The sequence below is a fragment of the Notolepis coatsorum genome (assembly GCF_963971535.1).
Source record: "Notolepis coatsorum genome assembly, chromosome: 9".
Lineage (NCBI taxonomy): Eukaryota > Metazoa > Chordata > Actinopteri > Aulopiformes > Paralepididae > Notolepis > Notolepis coatsorum.
In genome coordinates this window covers 145,064,270-145,081,396 of record NC_140173.1, presented here as the reverse complement: position 1 = coordinate 145,081,396, position 17,127 = coordinate 145,064,270, and positions in this window count along the sequence as shown.

Below are 17,127 nucleotides of genomic sequence, written 5' to 3'. Positions count from 1 at the left end.
CGTACACCTTACTGTAAATTGTACCTAAAATTGTACCTCATCCCATTTCTGCTTTGCACTAGATAGTACTGTACATTAGTACACTGCATAGTATTGTATATTATATGGTAACTCAGAACATTGTACATATGTCTATACCGAACACTGTGACCTCATTTTTCTTCTTCTAAATTACATGCTATATTATGTTATTATGTTATTTGATACTATCTTGTCTAGCACAGTCTCTGGAGCGTAACAGTAAGAAGCATTTTGTATGAAAGTATTCTGTACTTCTGTATGACAACTATTAAAGAACTTGAACTTGAACTTGAACTGTAACCCCTTGGTGTGTGGACTCGCTCGTATGTTGAAATACCCCTCACTTCTCTATCTGAATTGGATCCTTTTCAGGCGGTGGGATGGATAAGACCGTGCTATTAAACTTCCATGGTCACGTGGGGCTGGTGAGCCTCGCTAGTCCAGTCAAAGGACGAGTGACGAATGTGAAGAGCCTGCCAGTGACCATTGATTCACTGAGTCACAAATATTGACTGGCCTGCGGCTGGGTGGCACAGCGGACATTGCGCTCGTCACCAACGCAAGAGACACCGGTATCGAATCCGGCTGTCAGCGTTGCCTCCGGCTTGAGCCGGCCGTCATACTGACTCAATTGGCAGAGTTAGCGGGAGGGAAGTCGATGGGTGGTAGTCTGGTCGTTGTGAACAGCGACTCCTACAGGTCTGTTGGGGCGCCTGCACAGCAAAAGACAGGAAAATGGCGGGGGCAGTGTGAGCCTCCTACACGTTACTCGTCCTCGCCAAATGAAAGTCCGCGCTGGCAGGTGAAAAGATGTGACTGGCTGCCTCCACATGTAGCGGAGGGGACATGTGATGGGCTTCTATCCTCCCTACAGCCAGCCAGTGGGGGGCACATGCGAGCAAGGATCAAGACAGGGGAGGGGAGAATTGGCACGGCTAAATTGGGATGGGAGAAAAATAAACAAAAGGAGGAGAAAAAGTGGATCAAAAAAAAATATTGACTGGCCTGTCCTGGAGCACAGGAACAATATGTGAATTCAGGAACACTAAAGCTGATTTATAGGGCCCATATTCTCATACATCCTAACACGCCAAGCTGTTTTGTACAAATGCATGTGGTTAGAGAGTTATTGAATATAATAAATACAGCCCAGTGAAATTATGAAAGTGAAAATATCAAGACCTTAGTGACGGTAACAGCTCCTGGCAGGGGCGGACTGGGACACAAATTCAGCCCGGGACATTCAGACGCACCAGCCCACACACCGGCCCACGCACCGGCCCCGAAACGGCCCACACAACGGCCGTTATGAAACACTCGTCCAGTATTAAACAACCCAAGGCTGTGGCTAAGGAGTCAACATCAGGGAGACCAAAATCTACACCCCGCCCCTAGATGTCCACTCGTGCACAGTGCACGCACACACACACATATACCATTACTTCCTGTCATTGGCATACATTTTTTTTTTTTTTTACTAACATCTTAGTGCCTCATTAGCCTAGGGATTAAGGATACATGAAGTATTAACTACACCATAATAATATTGAGGTTTTGATCCATAGAAAGGTCTGTGCTACACAATTTCAGTTAGATTAGATTTATTGTCCTTTAATTTTGCACTCATGACATTAGTTGCTTGCCGTTTAATCAACATCGAAAGACCCCCCACTACCCATTCCAAGAGCCTGTTCGCTTCCCAGGTCTCTCTCTCTCTCTCTCTCTCTCTCTCTCTGTCTGTGTGTCTCTCTCTCTCTGTCTGTGTGTGTGTCTCTCTCTCTCTCTCTCTCTCTCTCTCTCTCTCTCTCTCTCTCTCTCTCTCACACAGCTTGGAATGATGGAATTAACTTTGACTTGAATGAATGCCCATTCTTTCTCTAGAACAATACAGATTGACAAACGTTTCATTATGTACTATACAACTAAGGTTAATAAGTTATAATTAAGATATCAATTGTATAAGATGTATTAAGGATAACTAAAGACAGGACTTTACTAAAGGTTGACACTCACAGTAATTTCTTCCAGAACAAGCTTAAAATAGCAAAGGATATAGATAATTTGTCTGTCTATATCGTATCTGTTTGTCTCTCTCTCTCTCTCTCTCTCTCTCTCTCTCTCTCTCTCTCTCTCTCTCTCTCTCTCTCTCTCTCTCTCTCTCTCTCTCTCTCTCTCACACCTTTGTAAAACACTCATGAGACAAAAAAAAATTCCTTTGAAAACAATATGTAAAGATATATAAGATGGTATATATATATTATACAAACCCAGAGACAGTGGACAGACTTGTCTTTCTTGCCTGCAACTTAAAGTAATGGCTTTGCTTGTCCAAATGACAATACTAGCAGAGCTAGTCTCCAGTCACGAGTCACGGTGCACATGTGCGGTGGTTTGTCCACCAAAAAAGCGCCAAAAGATAGAAAAGAAACTAGCAGAGCCAGAACTGTTCAACTCCCCTGGTTCCACAGCCAGCAGAGAAGCCGGTTTCCTTTCGCTTTCAAACCAGCTGCAGCCTGAGAACTGGAGTGTGAGGGGCTGTAACACTAAAGATGGCGGCAACGACAAAGAATTGCTGCAAAATAAACATACATCTGTTGTTTAAAAAAAATATATATATATATTTTAATACTTATAACAATATCGATAATTATGGATATTGCGTGATATGATATTGTTATCGATATCGTTATCGCAATATCATTTTTGGCCATATTGCCCAGCCCTACAAGTGGTTATAGTGTAACAGAGTATTTTCTGTTTCCCAAATAATTCTTATCAAACTGGTGAACTACACGCCTGTAGCCCCTAAAGCTGCTAAAATACACATTTTGTTCACTGTTTTGTTTCTAGAAGTAGAGCGGAAACCCTAAGTATTACTCTCCCCAAAACCAAGACTTCTCCCCAAGCAGAAACAATTTATGAGTAACGCATACCTAGTGCCATTATGGGCGGTAAGTGTGTACACAAAATTAAAACACAGATATACACATTCTCTCCTCAAGTAGATACTATTTTTTTGGGTTATCAATGAATAAAAGATTTTACATGTATTAACTCTAGAATTGCCACAGTTATCTACAATAGCAACGATAAAGAAGTGCCAACCACATATTATTATAATAATTCATCCAGTTTTCTTTTAAGTGTTTTGGTTAATCAGAGTGTTTATCAATCGTATATTATCGCTTTTTTTTTTGTTCCAAGTGTTATTTTTGATTACATCACTAACAAAATAATAAAAGAAAAAAGACTAATTTAATCAGATTAATCACTTTATTCAAATTGAGGATTTAGTTTGAGGATATAAAAAATAATAATAATAAAGAATTTATAAAAATAAATGAGATCTTTTTCTTTATTTAATTTTTTTTATTAAAAACGAATGTTCGAACGTCCGTTCGAATAACCCTGACGAAGTTTGAATCACTTTATTCAAATTGAGGATTTAGTTTAAAAAAATAATAATAATAATAATACATTTTTTATTTTTTTTATTTTTATTTTTTCATTAAACGAAGGTTCGAACGTCCGTTCGAAAAACCCTGTGTCACTGGTATAAACCAAAGATTAATCAATTCAATGTATGTGGATTATGTCCGAAACAGATTAAAACCTGATTAATAGTGAAACTGTATAGCCGGCTCCAAGCCTCTCTGACACGTTATTTCGGGGGTCGCGCCTTGAAAACTGTGTTTATATATAAAGTACGTGATACCTAAGCCGAGCGCATACAGTACATATATCCTCATAAGCATCTATTAATTTGTATCAATTAGATACTCTTTGGGCTTGTTTGTATCTACTTATTCTGAAAGAGTTTAACTAATTATTTTTGCTAGCAATAGATCTCATGCGATTATTCATTCCATTAAGCCTACTGCCATCAGGCACATTTAAAGAAATATAATCTGATTGATTGGGGTAATGAGGGACTTAACATTAGCCTATAGATTATGCATTTAACTTGTCGGCGAGGCTATTGAGTATTGTACCCATTCTGCAATCTGTTAATAAAGTTTTTTTTTTTTTTAAACTTTGACCAGACAGCTGGTTCTTTTTAGCGTTTATCGCTTTTTTCTGGTCAAGCATGACCGACAGAAACAGGTTGAATGGGATATAGATAGGGGAAGACACTCTGAGAAAATACGGCGAGTCCGGGAGTCGAACTCGTGTACCCCAGATCCGTGACGCGCACGGTTGTCCCCGACGCCAAAATAGCGCCGAGATACGTAAACTCCATGATCAAAACTGCAAAAAAGAATTTCATCAATGACAAAACTGAGGAAAACAAAAACAAACCACGTGAACTTTGGAAATTACTCAATAATCAACTAGGATGCAGTAAAAAACTTAAAACCAGATTCTCAAACATAAACATAAAAACGGACAACACGCTCATCACAGACAAGCTGGATGTAGCCAATTACTTAAACATTTTCTTCACAAACATAGCCACAACACTGGTAAACAAACTACCCTCCCACTCAGGGCTTTATGGGGTAGAACACATAGTAGCTTACTACAAAAACCTAGGGGTCCGCAAGGACGACTTCAAGCTGGAAATGGTAACAACAGATGAGGTACTCAATAAACTGAGCGCCCTCCAACCTAACAAGGCCACTGGCCATGACAACATCCCCTCCAAATTCCTCAGAGACTCAGCAGCCGCCATCACCCCAATCATCACACACATAATAAACCTCTCCATAAAACAGGGACACGTCCCCAAGGACTTCAAAATTGCGAGGGTGACCCCTCTGCACAAAAAGGGCAGCAAATTAGACCCAGGCAACTACCGCCCTGTTTCTATTCTCACCTCCATCTCGAAAGTCATGGAAAAAATAGTCTACGAACAGGTCGAAAAGTACCTAGCGGAAAAAAATCTAATCTACGAATTCCAATCTGGCTTCAGAACATCCCACTCCACTGACACATGCCTTCTCTATTTGAATGACCACATCAAACAAGAGGTGGACGCAGGCAAATACTGCGGCATGGTCATGCTGGACCTACAAAAGGCCTTTGACACGGTCAATCACTCCATTCTGATTGACAAGCTAAAAGCAATTGGTTTTGATAGTCTATCAGTGAGCTGGATGCAATCCTACCTTGAGGGGAGGGAACAGATGGTGGAGGTAAACGGTACCCTATCCCCCCCCCTCACAGTGAGCTGTGGTGTTCCACAAGGAAGCATACTAGGACCGCTACTGTTCCTAATTTATGCAAATGACATGTCGTCAGCTTGTGACTGCAACTTGTTCCTGTTTGCGGACGACTCAGCCCTGCTGGTCTCTGACAAGAACAAGTTACAGGTTGAAAAAACCCTCAGCTCGGAACTAGGCAGAATCTGCATATGGCTCGCTGATAACAAACTATCATTACACATGGGCAAAACAGAGTCCATTCTCTTCGGTTCAAATAACAAACTCAGCAAGACCGACGGCTTCTCAGTTACAGTGGGTGACAATATTGTCACAAGGAAAGATGAAATTACCTACCTGGGTTCCATCCTAGAGGCTAATCTCTCCTGTGACAAAATGGCATCCAATGTAATAAAAAAAGTCAACCAACGAACTCGATTCTTGTACCGGATCTCCTCTCGGGTAAACAAGAATACACTGAAGACTCTGGCAGGAGCACTCATTCAGGGGTACTACGACTATGCTTGCACCTCATGGTACCAAAGCACCTCAAAGGCGCTAAAAACAAAATTACAAACATCTCAAAACAAACTGGTCAGACTACTGCTTGACCTTACTCCTAGAACCCACCTCACCCCTGCCCACTTTGACAACCTAGGATGGCTTAGAGTAGACGACAGAGTACAGCAACTTGCAATGGGCCTGGTCTACAAGATACACTACACGACCAAGGTACCCATGTACATGTCAAAATACTTCCCAAAGGTCAGTGAATACCACGATCACAACACCAGAGGGAGCTCCACAAATCATGTTAAACCCAGATTCGGCTCAAATAAGGGACTAAACACCTTTCGCAATTATGCCACATCAATGTGGAACGCCCTACCCAAAGCTGTAAAGGAATGTGGATCACTACCCACTTTCAAAACCTCTCTCAAGGGACACCTACGGGAGACTGCAATTCAACACTGGCCCCTGTAAATATCCTAACCCAACCCCCTCCAATGTACAGTCATTTACCTAGTATGGTTTTGTCAATAGTCCAATGTACAATTTTGTTTGTTTGTACAGTGTCTCCCCCCCCCCCCCTCAATGTACAGTTTTGCTTGTTTATACAGTGTGCCCCCCCCCCCCCCAACCACCTCCAATGTAGATTACCCAGTATGGTTGTCAATATCCCAGTGTACCCAACCCCCCCCCACCCAACCTCCTCCAATGTACAGTTTCTACATCAAATGTATATACTCCCTTTTCCTGACTCCTTCTGTATCACAAACAGTACTGTATTTGCAAATCTGGTATGTCATAAATGTATAGATGTAGCAGTACTGACTATCTGTATGTCATGTATGTCATATATGTCCTGATGAATTGAAAATGGGGGACCCTGATGTAAACAAGACGAAAGTCTTTCTCTGGTCTGCATCCCCTTAACAATTGTGTGTATTGAGCTGTACTGTATTGTACCCATTCTGCAATCTGTTAATAAAGTTTTCAATCAATCAATCAATACGTGGTGAGCTACTGGAGCTCCCCCTGTTAATAAAGTTTTAAATCAATCAATCAATCAATGCCGTTAGAAAATCAGGATTTCTGCGATCGACACCTGCTGTCTTTTCAGCTGAGGCGGCCGCGCGCAATGATCCTGAGTATCAAGTCTGGTTCGAATTAACGAGACTGAATCAGCGTTCGAGGAACAGGGAAATTGCGGATTCAAACATCAGGTGGCACTCACCTCTGTGGCCATGAAATGTTTCGAGAGGCTGGTCAAGGATCACATTTGTTCCTCCCTCCCCAGTGATATGGACCCTATGCAATTTGCATACAGGCCAAATAGGTCCACTGACGATGCGGTCTCCCAAGTACTGCACAGCACCCTCTCTCACCTAGACCGTCAGAAGGGGGGCTATGTGAGACTGTTGTTCATTGACTACAGCTCAGCGTTCAACACCATAGTCCCCACCAGACTGGTGGACAAGCTGATCGAGCTGGGTCTGAGCTCCGCTCTGAGCGCCTGGATAATGGACTTTCTGAGTGAAAGGCCCCAGGCGGTCAGGGTGGGGGGTCAGACCTCCAACATCATCGGCATCGGGTCCCCCCAGGGCTGTGTTCTGAGCCCCCTGCTGTACTCACTATACACACATGACTGTGTGGCCAAGTTCAGCTCCAACTCCATAGTGAAGTTTGCGGACAACACAGTGGTGGTGGGGCTGATCTCGGACAACGACGAGAAGGCCTACCGGGAGGAGGTTGAGGTACTGGAACGCTGGTGCCAGGACAACAGCCTGCTCCTGAACATTGGTAAAACCAAGGAGCTGATCGTGGATTATAGGAGAGGACAGCAGGAGACACACACACCACTGAGGATAAACGGGGCTACCGTGGACAGGGTGAGCAGCTTTAAGTACCTGGGGGTCCACATCGCAGAGGATCTGACATGGACAACACACATAGACTCAGTCGTAAAAAAGGCAAAGCAGCGCCTCTACCACCTGAGACAGTTAAGGAAGTTCAGAGTATCTGGGAAGATACTCCAGTCCTTCTACTCCGGAGCTGTAGAGAGCATCTTGACTGGAAACATCACTGCCTGGTATGGAAACAGCACGGCACAGGACAAGAAGGCCCTACAGAGAGTGGTGCGCTCAGCCGAGCGTACCACGGGTATTGCACTACCACCCCTGCAGGTTCTATACAACAAGAGGTGCAAATCCAGAGCCTGCAGAATAATGAAAGACCCTCACCACCCCAACAACAGCCTGTTCATGCTGCTGAGGTCAGGCAGACGCCTGCGAACACCAGCTACTAGGACAGAGAGACTTCGGCTCAGCTTCTTCCCCCAGGCCATCAGAGCCTTGAACACTGAACTCTCCACACACAAGCACACATGAGCACACACACGACACTCACACTGTACACGCTCACACACTAGCAGCCACTTTAACATGAGCAAGCACACACTCATGCTGCACACGCCCACACTTATGGCCACTAAGGAAAGGTCACTTTAAGAATAGTATAGTATAACCTGAGATTGTATAAAATAGCATGTACAGAAAGACCCAGTGCCTCATCCGTAGCTAACAGTGTATTGCACTACCACAGGACCTAGCATGTCCTACCATGCTCTGTAAATAACTTATGTACATATACCGATATGCCCTACTCTGTTTACTTGTTTTATTGCACAATGTTGTTCTATTGGATTCTATTATATGGTATTATTATTGTATTATGCACATCGTTGCGGGCAAGACCACCCGCATTTCATTGTATACTTGTATGCCGTGACAAATAAAACTCTTGACTTGACTTGACTTGACAGGTTAATTGAATCTGGATAATGGGACTTTTGATCGACTTAGTTGAACCAGGTACGGGGAATAGGGCCCAGGTGTGTCGGAGGAAGCGTGCGGATACTTCAGGGTTCCCTTGTACCGACCAGTAGGAGAACATGCGCACAACAACCAGGTAGGGGAGGGGGGGAATTGGCACAACGACTAAATTGGGACGGGGAGAAAACTGAAAAATCGGAGAAAGAGGGATACAAAAAATAATAATAATAATAATAATAGAACATTCTAGAACATTTGTGATGTCACAGTATGTCATAATTAGAGCTGGGCCGTTAACGGCGTTAACGTGCTGCGTTAACGCTATACTAGTATCGCGCGATAATATAATTAACGCATCAATCTAAAAAATAAAATAAAAAAAATTACATTTATTTACCCAGGGTAGGTTCGCTGAGCACAGATGCTCTTTTTCAGGAACGCCCTGCTTCACATTCACACAGTTCCATTCACACCTGGGAGCTGCCCAGTACAACCACAGTTGACACCATTGGCCACTGAGCAACTCCACTGGAGCAGTTGATTCAAGCCATGTCACATAGTTCAAGTTTGAAATGATTCTTTCTGTTTTGCTCCTGAGAGTGTGCTTGATACTGTACTGTACTGGTAATATTATTTATTTGTGTTAACTTCTGAATAAAACAACTTATTAAACACAAGTACATCTTATTGAACATTATTTTGATATTTCATTACCAATTATCATAGCAAAACAGCTTTTTCAAACAGTCTGTAATGCATTTTGGAAACGGGAGATGGGCTCATGGTGTAATGGGCCACCTGGCCTGAGAAACATAAGGAGGAAAGAAAAAGTAAGGACTTACTTCTGGTCATTATTTGGGTAGAACACACATATTTTGAATGCCTTCGGCAGGTTTTTTATTTTTTTTTGAGCCATTTTAATCTAGATTAATCTAGATTAAATCCAGGATTGCAGATAGATTAATCTAGATTAAAAAAAATTATCTATGCCCACCTCTAGTCATTATCAAACATTCTAGAACATTTGTGATGTCACAATATGATGTCATAAGCAAACATTCTACAACATTTGTGTTCTATATTCAACAATTCTCTCAGAAGATCTCATTGTGCATCTTTGAACAGTACTGAACAACAACATAGATTGAAGCCTGCATTTCTCAACCAAGGTGCCTTGCCTACCGTTTTGCTGTGGAAAGGTGAGTGTCCACAACGGCTAGCTAGCTGTTCTACTTGAATACTGAATGTTAATATTGAATCAGACAATATTGAATACTGAATGTTAATATCAGACCATATTGAATACTGAATGTTAATTCAGGTTGACAGTTGACATCATTTGACAGTTGACAGGGGGCTGAAAAGTTGATCTAAAGGGGACATGCATTATAAATGCTTTTTTTCTGTGTTTCACAAATTCAGCCTGAGACGTTCAGAGTCACTCCGGCCCGCGCGCACACACTATTGTCACCTGTGTGTCGTTGCGCTCTGGGTAGTGTATCTGTAGTAGAGCGCTGTGTAGGCTACATCATCTGGATGGACTGTTTCTGTGCGAGCAAGCATGCATACTATGGAATTTAATCCTACCGGCCCACATACTGGGCCACATACCGGCCCACATTAGTGGCCCACACACCGACTCACACACTGGCCCACACACCGGCCCACATTAGTGGCCCACACACCGACTCACACACTGGCCCACACACCGGCCCACATTAGTGGCCCACACACCGACTCACACTGGCCCACACCGGCCCGCCGTACAGACCATGTAGCCTGGGAGATGACTGAAATCACTGCAAGAGCTAGTAGGCTATTTTTAAGCATCTTTCTGTGTCAATTTTCATTTTTACATCTAACTTTTTCATCCCTACCCTACCAAAGTGGGCCGATCGGAGTGGACTAAATGGGCCAGTCGATGGCCAGTCTGGGCCTGGCTCCTGGAAAGACCGTGGTGACGGTAACAGCTCCTGGAAAGACTGTGGTGACGGTAACAGCTCCTGGAAAGACCTTGGTGACGGTAATAACAGCTCCTGGAAAGACCTTGGTGATGGTAACAGCTCCTGGAAAGACCTCAGTGACGGTAACAGCTCCTGGAAAGACCTTGGTGACGGTAACAGCTCCTGGAAAGAGCTTGGTGACGGTAACAGCTCCTGGAAAGACCTTGGTGACGGTAACAGCTCCTGGAAAGACCTCGGTGACGGTAACAGCTCCTGGAAAGACCTTGGTGATGGTAACAGCTCCTGGAAAGACCTTGGTGACGGTAACAGCTCCTGGAAAGACCTCAGTTAAAAAGAAATCACTGAAAGAGGAATTGCTCATTCTAAGTTACCTGATGTGTACCAAAAAATTTATCTAGTGGCCATCGCCCACTGGTAAAATAAAAAATGTCAAAAGAAATAAAGAGGAATTGCTCAAATCATATCTCTAAATAGTAACAATACTTGGGAATATTATTCGTCTGTATTTATGTATCTATGTTTTGTATGTATGTAAGTAGGTAGGTGTGTAAGCCTATCCATGTTGTATGTTTTGTTTGCCTCTGTTTGTGATCAGGCTCCCTCCAAAAGCTTTACATAGCTTCTTGGGAGACCTGGCACACGCACACAATTTCGATGATGATGTTCTCACTATGATTGTTATGGTTTGTAAACAACCCCAACAGCACGACACAGACAGGTAGTTCAGAGTTAGCCAAAAACTAAGGGCGTATTTATTTTCAAACAGAAAGAGTGAAAAAACAACATGAAGCATTCAGGGGGAATGTCCTGGAGCAGAGTAGGCTCTGCGGCTCTGCAGCTCGGCCCAGAGCAGAGTTGGCTCTGTGGCGCTGCGGCCTCTGGCTCTGCGGCTCTGCAGCTTACTGTCTATCCACTCGGAGAGGAACAGAGAAAAGAGGAATGTCAACAACCGAACGCAGGGATTACGAGGCAGTCCAGTAATAAAGCTGAGTCCAGAAATAACAAAGGCGATACATCTTCAGTGTTAACAAAACACACAAAAAACAGATAGATCTTGAGTCCAGGAAAAACGAGGAAAAATAGAGCATCAAAAAATACACTTCCAAAAACTCACCAAGGGGCAAGAGGAGATACGGGGCGCGGGTCCACAGGAGCAGAGAGGGGCGACAGCGGCGAATTCCAAGGTGTACTGGAGAAACAGATGGAGAACAACAACGGAAGGAACAAGCTGCAGGCGGAGGTAAGCAAAACGACCCGACAATGAACCTTCAGAAACCCCGAGTATATAAGGGCTCCCTTCGAGCTGATTCGAAACTCCCTTCAGGTGTGTGGAGGTAATTGGTACCTGGAAGCGTGTGGTAATGGACCAATCCTCACAGTATGTAATTGGTACCTGGAAGCGTGTGGTAATGGACCAATCCTCACAATGATGATGATATGTATTTAAGCATTACATCACGCGCAGGAGTGGTTTGTGAACAAAACCATGCCTAGGGGTGGTTGTTAGGCCCGATGCGCAGCCGAGGGTCGTCAGACCCCCCTAGGCATGGTTTATTGTTCACAAATCACGACTGCAAGTGGTGTAAAGCTTTTATACAACTGCCACATTCATCCAACCTTATTGCTATACAATAAACACACATTAATCGAAGATTTATTGAAAAAACCATCCGCCAGAAAAAGTAGTTCCCACAACTACAAAAAAGACAATTTGCCTCCATGTGGAAGCAGCTTGAAGTGCATCCAACCAACTAACACATCCAACTGTGTGTTATTGGAATGATTGAGAGAAGTTGCCTCATGTGGAAGCAGCTTGAAGTGCATCCAACCAACTAACACATCCAACTGTGTATTATTGGAATGATTGATTGAACATTTTATTACCAGATGCAGAATGGGTACAATACAGTACGGCTCAATACACACAATTGTTAAGGGGATGCAGACCTACTTTCTATATAACTTCATTCTTAGATGCTTCTATAGATAGTAGGTAAAACAAATTAAAAAGTTTTCTTTGCCCTATAGGAAAAAAAAGTTTTCTTCGCCCTATTTTTTATTTTATTTTTTTAAACCTACTGTAGAGGGCCTAAACTTAACCAGTTGGAAACCAAGCGTACAGTAATAAAATTAGCAATCAATCAATCAATTAACTCAATAGGCCATGCTCACTTAGAACAGCGCAGCACCCAGCTCTCTCTCAGTCTGACTATCCCCCGCGTTGCAGACAGGAGTGTGTGTGTGTGTGTGTGTGTGTGTGTGTGTGTGTGTGTGTGTGTGTGTGCGTGTGTGAATGTGTGTGTGTGTGTGTGTGTGTGTGTGTGTGTGTGTGTGTGTGTGTGTGTGTGTGTGTGTGTGTGTGTGTGGGGGTGTGGCGGTGGGTGGAGACTAGAGCCAGCGCTGACAGTCTGAAGGAAAAAGAAATTGAAAAGAAAATCGCAAATTAATCAATCAATCCGCGATTTTTCTTTTGTTACACAATGATTCAAGACCCATCAATTACATCATCCAACAAGCGTGGACTGATCGCAATACATACGTGTAAATGGACTGTTTCAGCCAATCAGAATCGAGAAATTTGCATGCCGTTGTATAATGTATTGTATTGTGTGTGTGTGTGTGAATAAATTAAAATTACAATTAAAATAGTGACGGTAACAGCTCCTGGAAAGACCTTAGTGACAGTAACAGATCCTTGAAATGTCATATGCAAACTAAGGTCTTGATATTTTCCCCCTCCTTTTCATCATTAAAATTAGCTGTATTTAATACTTCCTGGAATATGTGACATCAAAATGACGACACATGTTCAAACATTTTAACTCAACAAGTCCCAAACCAAATTAATCTGTACAAAACAGTTAATAGTTTTGGGATCTATGTGGGTTTATTTATGGGCATAATAATTCAGATTTTATTTTGAGTGTAAGTAAGTAAGTAAGTAAGTATTTATAAAGCACCTTTCATACATGTCATGTAGCTCAAAGTGCTGTACACAATTATAGGCATATATAACGATAAAAGCAATAAAGTCATAGTGATCAGTTAAGATCAATGTTTAAAAAAAAATAATAATAATAATAATAGTAACGTAAAAATGAAAATAACGTAAAAACAGTCATTTGCTTACCAGTTTGGGAGAACAGGTCCGCACAAACATTTCCGCTCAGTGGCAACCGGAAGTGCACTAAACCAATGCACTTGTATTGTAGGTAGCAATGTTTAGCTCTTATAACGCTAGTGTAGTTACGTTTTTATCAGTGGTCATAGTTGGGTCCATAGTGCTTTACCAAGTCCCATGGATCCATCAGTGGCCGTGTATTGTGGTAGAAAGAAAGAAAAAGAAAAACGTATAAAGAAAACAGTCTAAAGTTTGAAAGTTTGGGAGGTCCGCAAAAACACGCCTTCAGCTCAGAAGCTGAGGCGTGTCAAAAACTTTTGAAAAACTGGAGGCGTGTCTCCTATTGTACCCATTCCTTCATCTAAAAAGTTTGAAAGTTTGGGAGGTCCGCAAAAGTGGTGTGTTCCTTTAAAATAAGCATCTATTAATTCGTATCAATTAGATACTCTTTGGGCTTGTTTGTATCTACTTATTCTGAAAGAGTTTAACTAATTATTTTCGCTAGCAATAGATCTCATGCGATTATTCATTCCATTAAGCCTACTGCCATCAGGCACATTTAAAGAAATATAATCTGATTGATTGGGGTAATGAGGGACTTCACATTAGCCTATAGATTATGCATTTAACTTGTCGGCGAGGCTATTGAGCCGTACTGTATTGTACCCATTCTGCAATCTGTTAATAAAGTTTTAAATCAATCAATCAATCAATGCAGTTAGAAAATCAGGATTTCTGCGATCGACACCTGCTGTCTTTTCAGCTGAGGCGGCGCGCGCAATGTTCCTGAGTATCAAGTCTGGTTCGAATGAACAAGACTGAATCAGCGTTCGAGGAACAGGGAAAGCGCGGATTCAAACATCAGGTTAATTGAATCTGGATAATGGGACTTTTGATCTACTTAGTTGAACCAGGTACGGGGAATAGGGCCCAGGTGAGAAGAGAGCCACTGGCTGTCGCCGCACGTGTCGGAGGAAGCGTGCGGATACTTCAGGGTTCCCTTGTACCAACCAGTAGGAGAACATGCGCACAACAACCAGGTAGGGGGGGGGATTGGCACAACGACTAAATTGGGACGGGGAGAAAAAAGAAAAATTCAAGAAAGAGAGATACAAAAAAAAAAAAAAATAATAATAATAATAATAATAATAATAATAATAATAATAATAATAATAATAATAATAATAATAATAATAATAATAATAATAATAATAATAATAATAATAATAATAATAATAATAATAATAATAATAATAATAATAATAATAATAATAATAATAATAATAATAATAATAATAGAACATTCTAGAACATTTGTGATGTCAGAGTATGATGTCATAATCAAACATTCTAGACCATTTGTGTTCTATATATATTCAACAATTCTCTCAGGGCAAGGGTAAGGGGTCGGGTGAGAGTAGGGGGGAGGAGAGTGAGGGAGAAGGGGGGAAGAGGAAGAAAGTGGGGGACGATAGCTCAAGTGGGCCGGGAGACGAGGGTGCTGGAAAAGATGTGGCAAAAGCGGAAGTGATCCATATAGTGGTCAGGCTTGAGGGGGAGAGGGGTGAGAGGAAAGTAGGTAGGCTCGAGTGGCCCAAACTCATTGCCGAGCAATTAGGGGAGGTAAAGTACGCGAGAGTTTTGTGGGATGGGAATCTGGCCGTAGGGTGTGGTAGTGAGGGGCAGGTGGAGGTGGCTAGGAAGATGCGGAGCAACGGGGGGGTGGGTATAAGTAAGGTGGCGAGGGTAGGGGAGAAGAGGGGGGGGGGATGTAAGGGGGTGATAGCTGGGGTACCGGTCGAGGTTACAGTAGAGCAGCTGGTGGGAGAGCTAATGGAGAACGGGCGTAATGGCATAGTTAAGAGTGCAGAAAGGATGAAGAGGGGAGCAGAGAGGGCAGTGACGGGGACGGTAGTGATTACATTTGAGGGGGTTGTTCCTAGGGAGGTGTTTGTAGGGCGTAGGATGTATAGGGTTAGGGAATTTGTTCATAATCCTCTTAGGTGCTATAGGTGCCAGGAGTTTGGCCATATAGCTACCACGTGTAGGAAAGGGCTGAGGTGCGCTAGGTGTGGCGGGGAACATGAGTATGGGAAGTGTGGCGAGGGAGTGAAGCCGAAGTGCTGTAGTTGTGGTGGGGAGCATAGTGTAGCGTTTAGGGGGTGCGGGGTGATGATGAAGGAGGTCGCGGATCGGAGAGAGAGAAGGGAGGGTAAATTGACGTATGCTGGGGCGGTTAGCAGGGCAGGACAGGGTATCCAAGAAAGGGTGCAGGGGGTTGAAGGAGGGCATTTGGCAGTGAGGGTAGAGCAGGTAGAGAGGGGAAGGGAGGAGAAATTAGGTATTGTGGCCTTCGTGGCAGGGGTAGTTACTGGTATGGCAGAGGCTAAGGGTAGAACAGAGATGGTGAAGATGATTGTTAGGATAGCGGTTCAACATCTGGGATTGGAAGGTCTGGACTGGAAGGAGGTGTGTAGTGAATTGGCTGAGGGGGCTGCGAGGGACAAGGCTGCGAGGGACAAAGCAGCCCAGGATAAGATAGCAGGGGGCAAGGAGGGTCCCGCGGAGGGGGGCTCAGGCAGGAAGTAGCAGCAGTACCTGCACTCCAATGGACAATGTAGTTGATGACGGGGTCCAGTAGAAGAAGAAAAAGAAGGTGAAGAAGGAGAAGAAGGAGAAGAAGAAGAGCCCATAAAAAGAATTGCGGAGGGCAGTAATACGCCACGATGCGTCTACTCTGCCGGAAATTCAAATAAGAAGAAGAAGAAGAAGAAGAAGAAGAAGATCTCATTGAGAGGAAGATGGATTTTGAGAGGTGCGCAGAGTGGCGGCGTATGCGTCCGTCGGAACTGTGCAGAACAGGGGGTGGGAGTAGTAGTCGGTGGTGGGAGGCGAACAGAGTAGTTATGGAGGATCGGGAACAGGGAAGACCTCGCGATTGGTGGCCCCGGCCTGTGAGAGGCTGTCCAGGGTATTGGGAGGATGGTGATGGAAGTAAATGGTGTGAGAAGGGCGAGGAAGATAGCGATAGGGGTAAGAATGGCAAAGGGAAGGAGTCGGGGGGTGACAGAATGGAGTATAGTGGGGAGGAGAGTGAGAAAGAAGAGGTTGAGAAAGAGGGGTGGATAACGGTGGTGAAGAAGAGGAAGAAACAGACGGAGAGGAACGACAGCGATGGGGGTGAGAGTAGCCAGGGCAAGGGTAAGGGGTCGGGTGGTGACGTGGAGAGTAGGGGGGAGGAGAGTGGGGAAGAAGGGGTGAAGAGGAAGAAAGCGAGGGACGATAGCTCAAGTGGGCCGGGAGGAGAGGGTGCTGGAAATTATGTGGCAAAAGAGGAAGTGATTCATATAGTGGTCAGGCTTGAGGGGGAGAGGGGAGTGGGGAAAGTAGGTAGGCTTGAGTTGCCCAAACTCATTGCCGAGCAATTAGGTGAGGTAAAGTACACGAGAGTTTTGTGGGATGGGAATCTGGCTGTAGGGTGTGGTAGTGAGGGGCAGGTGGAGAGGGCTAGGAAGATGGGGAGCATTGGTGGGGTGGGTATAAGT